We start from the raw sequence: 8206 nt of genomic DNA on the forward strand, positions 1-8206 counted from the left end.
CCTGATCTGAAAATCATTGAAAATTTTTAGCTAGACCTCAAAATAGCAATGCATGCAAGACGGCCCAGGAATCACCCAGAACTGGAAGAATTTTCCTAGGAAGAATGGATGAAAATCCCTCAATCAAGAATTAAAATACTCTTGGCTGGATACAAAAAGCGTTTAGACGCTGTGCTACTTGCAAAAGGGGGTGTTACTAGGTACTAACTATGCAGGGTACTCAAACTTTTGCATTGTCCCATTTTCTTTTTTGCAAATTTTAAAATGTAAAAAATTACTATATATTTTTTTTTTTGCCTAAAATTTTAGAGTAAATGTGTCATATTTAACTTTAGGCCTTTTAGAGATCATTTCATCTTCAACTTGCTTAACTGTTCCCAATAACAGTAATTTTGACCAGGAGTGCCCAAACTTTTATATGCCACTGTAAATTGCTATAGAGTTAAATTTAAGGAGGAACGTCACCTTTTTAATCAATTTTTTCCCAAAAAGATCATGCACACTTTAAAATTAATGTGCTTTTCACCAGTTTTTTTTTTTTTTAAATATAAGAAAAAAGGATGCAAGAGGGATTGTAAAAACTATCACCTTGACTAAGAATGAATTCGACACACTGAAAAAAAGAGATCCTTTTTATGCACAAAAAACCCTGATGTGTGAAACCAGTCTTCCTATCATCATTGTTGACATCAATCTGTAAGATCCAGTTGTCATTATACAGGTGAAAGCCTCTAGTTGTGAAAGCCACTTGTCATTGTATCTGACCACACTCTGATACCAAGCATGTATCACTTAAAGAGGATCTGTCACCAGGTCAAAAGTAGCCATGTTTTTCTCGAATTTTATTGCAGCTCTTCCTCTGAGCATACTGTATTTTGTTTTTTGTAAATCCGGCACATGGTTCCAGAGATATGGGTCTTTTTATCTAGTGCTAACTTGTCTTGTCACTACCAAAGGGGCGTTGCTCACAGGGTAATAATGCAGAGCAGCCTAAAGACACGCCCCAAAGAATTCATTGAACCCCGCCCCCTTGGCACAGACCAGAAATATTAGCACTAACTAAAAAGTCCCATATCTCTGGAACTGTATAATGGATTTACAAACAACCAAAAAATGGAATATTCTGTGGAACAGCAGGGAAAAATTAAGCGCAAAACCTGGCCACTTTTGACCTAGTGACAGGTCCTCTTTAACCCCTTCCTGCCATCCGACGTACTATCCCGTCCACGGTACCCGGGCCCGTATGACCGGGGACGGGATAGTACGTCGGCGCGATCAGCGGCGCCCACGTGGTGAGCGCCGCTGATCGCGGCCGGGTGTCAGCTGATTATCACAGCTGACACCCGGCACTATGTGTCAGGGGCGGTCACAGACCGCCCCCGACACGTTAACCCCTTGCACACCGCGATCAAACATGATCGCGGTGTACCGGGAGTTAAAGGGAAGCATCGGCAGGGAGGGGGCTCCCTCCGTGCTTCCCTGAGCCCCCCACGGCAGCGCAATGTGCAGCGCTGCTGCGGGGGGCTCCTATCCTCCAGGCCCCCGAATCCAAGATGGCGATGGGGGCCTTCGGGGACCTGAGGAAGCTGGCTTCCTCAGTGCCTGCAAAGCGCAGGCAAGAGGAAGTCTGCTTCAATGCCTGTGACAGATTGCTGATCTGTCACAGTGATCTGTGATGTGACAGATCAGCGATCTGTCACAGGACAGTGATGTCCCACCTGGGACTATGTAATAAAGTAAAAAAAAAGTTAAAAAAATGTAAAAATAAATTTAAAAAAATCGCCAAATAAATTAGTAAAAAAAAAAAAAAATATTCCCCAATAAATTCATTTTTTGAAAATAATAAAAAAAAAAACAATAAAAGTACACATATTAGGTATTGCTGCGTCCGTAATGACCCGCCCTATAAAACTGTCCCATTAGTTAACCCTTTTAGCAAACCCCTTAAAAAATAAAAATAAAAAACGAAGCAAAAAATAATGATTTATTATCATACCACCAAACAAAAAGTGTAATAACGCGCAATCAAAAAGACGCATATAAATATCCATGGTACCGCTGAAAACGTCATCTTGTCCTGCAAAAAACGAGCCACCACACAGCATCATCAGTGAAAAAATAAAAAAGTTATAGCTCACAGAATAAAGCGATGCAAAAATAATTATTTTTTATATAAAATAGTTTTCATTGCATAAAACCGACAAAAACATAAAAAAAGACCTAAATGAGGTATCGCTGTAACCGTACTGACCGGAAGAATAAAACTGCTTTATCAATTTTACCGCACGCGGAACGGTGTAAACGCACCCCCCCAAAAGAAATTCATGAAACGCTGGTTTTTGTTCATTCTGCGTCCCAAAAATAGGAATAAAAAGTGATCAAAAAATGTCACGTGCCCAAAAATGGTACCAATAAAAACGTCAACTCGTCCCGCAAAAAATAAGACCTCACATGACTCAGTGGGTCAAAATACGGAAAAATTATAGCTCTCAAAATGTGGTGATGCAAAAACTATTTTACAATAAAAAGCGTCTTTTAGCATGTGACAGCTGCCAAAAATAAAAACCGCCATAAATAGTAAATCAAACCCCCCGTTATCACCCCCTTAGTTAGGGAAAAATAATAAAACTAAAAAAAAAGTATTTATCTCCATTTTCCCATTAGGGTAAGGCTGTGTGCACACGCTGCGGATTAGGTGCGGATTCATCCGCGCGGATTTTGTAAAATCCGCAGGTGAAACCGCAGGTCAAAAGACCTGCGGTTTTACCTGCAGATTGCTCTGCGGTTTTGTCCTGCGGTTTTTCATCTCCTCAATAGAGGAGATGGCAAACCGCAGGAGAATCCGCAGAAAGAATTGACATGTCAATTCTTTCTGCGGATTGAAAACCGCAGATAATCCGCGCGGAAAATTCCGCACCGTCTGCACTGCGGTTTTTGATTCCCATAGGGAATCATGGTACTGGGGTCCGCAGCAGCCAAAACCGCTGCGGAACTGCAGCAAAATCCGCAGCATGTGCACACAGCCTTAGGGTTAGGGCTAGGGTTAGGGCTAGGGTTAGGGCTAGGGTTAGGGCTAGGGTTAGGGTTAGGGTTAAGGCTAGGGTTAGGGCTAGGGTTAGGGCTAGGGCTAGGGCTAGGGCTAGGGTTAGGGCTCAGATTAGGGTTAGGGGTGTGTTGGGGTTAGGATTGGAGTTATAATTGGGGGTTTCCACTGTTTGGGCACATCAGGGGCTCTCCAAATGCAACATGGCGTCTGATCTCAATTCCAGCCAATTCTGAGTTGAAAAAGTCAAATGGTGCTCCTTCCCTTCCAAGCTCTGCCATGCGCCCAAACAGTGTTTTACCCCCACATGTAGGGTATCAGCCTACTCAGGACAAATTGCAAAACAATTTTTGGGGTCCAATTTCTCCTGTTACCCTTAGGAAAATAAAAAATTGGGGGCAAAAATATCATTTTTGTGGAAAAAAATGATTTTTTTATTTTCACGTCCGAGTGTTATAAACTTCTGTGAAGCACTTGGGGGTTCAAAGTGCTCACCACACATCTAGATAAGTTCCGTGGGGGGTCTAGTGTCCAAAATGGGGTCACTTGTGGGGAGTTTCAATAGTTTAGGTACATCAGGGGCTCTCCAAACGCACATGACACCCGCAGACCATTCCATCAAAGTCTGCATTCCAAAACGTCACTGCTTCCCTTCCGAGCCCCGACGTGTGTCCATACAGTAGTTTTCTCCCACATATGGGGTATCAGCATACTCAGGACAAATTGGACAACAACTTTTGGGGTCCAATTTCTCCTGGTACCCTTGGGAAAATAAAAAAATGGTGACTAAAAGATCATGTTTGTGGAAAAAATACGAATTATTTATTTTCACGCCCGGGCATTATAAACTTCTGTGAAGCACTGGGGGGGGTCAAAGTGCTCACCACACATCTAGATAAGTTCCTTAGGGGGTCTAGTTTCCAAAATGGTGTCATTTGTGGGGGGTTTCCACTGTTTTGGTACATCAGGAGTTTTCCAAACGCGACATGGTGTCCGATCTCAATTCCAGCCAAAAACGTCAAATGGCGCTGCTTCCCTTCCAAGCTCTGCCATGCGCCCAAATAGTGGTTTACCCCCACATGTGGGGTATCAGCGTACTCAGAACAAATTGCACAATAACTTTTACGGTCCTGTTACCCTTGGAAAAATAAGAATTGAGGGTGAAAAGATCATTTTTGTGGAAAAAATATGATTTTTTAATTGTATGGCTTTATGTTATAAACTTCTGTGAAGCCCATGGGGGTTCAAAGTTCTCACCACACATCTAGATAAGTTCCTTAGGGGGTCTAGCTTCCAAAATGGTGTCATTTGTGGGGGATTTCCACTGTTTTGGTACATCAGGGGTTTTCCAAACGCGACATGGTGTCCGATCTCAATTCCAGCCAAAAACGTCAAATGGCGCTGCTTCCCTTCCGAGCTCTGCCATGCGCCCAAATAGTGGTTTACCCCCACATGTGGGGTATCAGCGTACTCAGGACAAATTGCACAATAACTTTTAGGGTCCTGTTACCCTTGGAAAAATAAGAATTGAGGGTGAAAAGATCATTTTTGTGGAAAAAATATGATTTTTTAATCGTATGGCTGTATGTTATAAACTTCTGTGAAGCCCATGGGGGTTCAAAGTTCTCACCACACATCTAGATAAGTTCCTTAGGGGGTCTAGTTTCCAAAATGGTGTCATTTGTGGGGGGTCTCCACTGTTTTGGTACATCAGGGGTTTTCCAAACGCGACATGGTGTCCGATCTCAATTCCAGCCAAAAACGTCAAATGGCATTGCTTCCCTTCCGAGCTCTGCCATGCGCCCAAATAGTGGTTTACCCCCACATGTGGGGTATCAGCGTACTCAGGACAAATTGCACAATAACTTTTAGGGTCCTGTTACCCTTGGGAAAATAAAAATTGGGGTGAAAAGATCATTTTTGTGGAAAAAATATGATTTTTTAATTGTACCGCTGTACGTTATAAACTTCTGTAAAGCCCTTGTGGGTTCAAAGTTCTCACCACATATCTAGATAAGTTCCTTTGGGGGTCTAGTTTCCAAAATGGGGTCACTTGTAGGGGGTTTCCACTGTTTAGGTACATCAGGGACTCTCCAAACGTGACATGGCGTCCGATCTGAATTCCAGCCAATTTTGCATTGAAAAAGTCAAACGGCGCTCCTTCCATTCTGAGCTCTGTCATGCGCCGAAACAGTCGTTCCCCCCCCACAAATCAGGTATCAGTGTACTCAGGACAAATTGCACAATAACTTTTGCAGTCCAATTTCTCCTGTTACCCTTGGTAAAATAAAAAAAATTGAACCTGAAGTATTTTATTTGTGAAAAAAAGTTAGATGTTCATTTCTTTTTAAATATTCAAAAAAATTCCTGTGACGCACCTAATGGGTTAATAAACTTCTTGAATGTGGTTTTGAGCACCTTAAGGGGTTCAGTTTTTAGAATGGTGTCACTTTTGGGTATTTTCTATCATATAGACCCCTCAAAGTGGCTTCAAATGTGATGTGGTCCTAAAAATAAAATGGTGTTGTAAAAATGAGAAATCGCTGGTCAACTTTTAACCCTTATAACTTCCTAACAAAAAAAAATTTTGGTTCCAAAATTGTGCTGATGTAAAGTAAACATGTGGGAAATGTTACTTATCAAGTTTTTTGTGTGCCGTATCTCTGTGATTTAAGGGCATAAAAATTCAAAGTTGGAAAATTGTGAAATTTTCAAAATTTTTGCCAAATTTCCATTTTTTTCACAAATAAACGCAAGTTATTTGAATGAAATTTTACCACTAACATGAAGTACAATATGTCACGAGAAAACAATGTCAGAATCACCGGGATCGATGGAAGCGTTCCAGAGTTATGACCTCATAAAGGTACAGTGGTCAGAATTGTAAAAATTGGCCCGGTCATGAACGTGCAAACCACCCTTGGGGGTGAAGGGGTTAAGTAGAAAATAGTTTGCCAGGTATATTTCCCCCAGGTTATGTTATCGCTGACTATAGATCACAGCCATCATGATCTTTTATTTCCTGGCTACTCGTGCCATACACAAGACTATAATTACAAGAGTAATTATAGGTATACAATGGCACAGCGGCACTCTATTCATAGCTCCAGCACCTCGCAGTCATTGTGTCACATCATGTGTATCTTCATGCATGCCATGTGTCTCTACACGGAATACAAAGTATTACAAAGCTTCATTTTCTAATTTCTCACATTGAGTTCTTTTGTATACAGACTGGAGGAATTTAAGTAGAGTTTGGATAAGTTTTACAAACATGTTAATAAATTGTACCTTGTTACTTTATGCGGCCTATATTTTTATTGCTTTTTACAACTTGCAACAAGTGTTGATTAGTGGGAACCAACATAAACTCAATACTCCTGGACTCCCCCTCTACCAGGTGTCAGTCATATTTGCCTCTGCTAATATTTGTGTTGTGGCTACTCTATATACCTGATATCTGATCATTATTATACCTGATAATCTGATAATTACTCTCTTCCTAATCATTGTCACCAATGTTTCTCTCTTCTATAGTGTATGCTCATACACTCTATCAAATGGGGGTTTTTTTCTACTTCCCACAATTCTGTGGATTATTGCTTTGGACCTAATATTTGGAGATTACCGCATTATACAGCATTTTAATATGTCCTTAGGAGATTTAAGGAGATATCATTAAGCAGCCCGGCATTGCTTGGTCCCTTAAGGCCCCGTCTCACATAGTGAGATCGTTAGCGAGATCGCTGAAGTGTCACCGATTTTGTGACGCAACAGCGATCTCGCTACGTGTGACACATAGCGGCGACCAGGCCCCCGCTGCAATGTCGATGATCGTGCTCGAATGTCCTGGGCCATTTTTTGATCGTTGACGTCCCGCTGGCCAGCGCGCATCGCTGTGTTTGAAACCAACGAGCGACCTCGTTAGCAACGCAGAAATCATGGACACAGGCGGGAGTCGTGAGAATCGCTGCTGTGTGACAAGGTCTCAACGACCGCCAAGGTCGTTATATGGATCGCTGGATCGTTGCTGCGTCGAGTAGATCTGCCTGTTTGACGGCCATGTAGCGATAATGTAGCGACGCACCAGCGATCCTTACCAGGCCGTATCGTTGTCGGGATCGCTGGTGCGTCGTCTAGTGTAACAGTACCCTTACACTTACGAAGCTCAATGCCTATGTATTTTGTAGACACTTTTATACTTTGTAGGATTCAAAACTTTACACATATACAAAGTATCCTTGAAACTTGTCATCAAAACCATGTTCTCCCCAATGCGAAAAATGACCAAATTTGTTAAAATGACAACCTGTACCTTGATTCCAACATATCAAAACCAAAGATAGGTATAACTCAACTATACATACACACAGTGTCGGAATGAGGTGCCAAGGGCCCACCAGAAATATCACCTCCAGGCCCCCACTTTTCATCTACATATAAGTATGATTTTATCCTCATTCACAAAATTCTATAGCAATAACCTGGGTTAATTGTTACATTAATAAGATGCTGCCATTATCTGTACATAGCCAATCAAGCATATAGTGCCAAGTACTGCTCAAATAAGAATGTGGTGGCCCACCGGAGGATTCTCCTGCGCTCCTGTGTGCCAGTCCAAGCCTGCATACAGCTGAACGTTGTTGTGAGTTCTAGATAAGAGAAAAAGCTACAATGCCCAATAACTGCCAGACAAAAAACTCTTAAATGTCTCAACCACTTTTCCATATAAATGATAGTCACTACACCCCAATAATGGGTATACCTACACATCTATATCTAACATAAAGGTCATCATGAATAGCCCAAATTTCATAAAATACAGTAGCCATGACCATGCTTGTGACACGTAGACTAGGAAAGATTGTGAACCTTACCTAGTTAGGTTGTGTTTCCATGCAAGTAGAATATAATGTATTCCTTCCAAGTATCCTGTGGAAAAATGATTGCTTCTAGTGATCCCGAGGATATTCCTTGGTAATGATGACAAGTGACTTAGAGGCCTGCTTAAATATGATATAATTATTACCTTACGCAGCATAACAGTAAAACAAGCGCCTCCCATTCATCCTTTCAATTTCTAGTCGTACAGGTTGTGCTTATTAAGATTCTAATGCAATGTGTCAAAGCCCCACATCATTCCTACAATTCTTTTTACTGTTT

The 8206-nt window shown here is 41.6% G+C and overlaps 1 protein-coding gene across 1 annotated transcript in view; it reads right to left on the reverse strand.

Annotated features, from left to right (window-relative positions):
• The window catches only part of TRPV3 (transient receptor potential cation channel subfamily V member 3), a 51876-nt gene extending 43872 nt beyond the window's left edge, over positions 1–8004 (reverse strand). The window contains exon 1 of the mRNA XM_073565289.1: positions 7921–8004. The gene's annotated coding sequence lies outside the window, so the exon portion shown is untranslated. The remainder of the gene's footprint in view (positions 1–7920) is intronic.
• Positions 8005–8206: the final 202 nt, after the last annotated feature.

Source organism: Dendrobates tinctorius, unplaced genomic scaffold, assembly GCF_039654945.1.
Source record: "Dendrobates tinctorius isolate UK_male_01 unplaced genomic scaffold, ASM3965494v1 ptg000016l, whole genome shotgun sequence".
Classification (NCBI taxonomy): domain Eukaryota; kingdom Metazoa; phylum Chordata; class Amphibia; order Anura; family Dendrobatidae; genus Dendrobates; species Dendrobates tinctorius.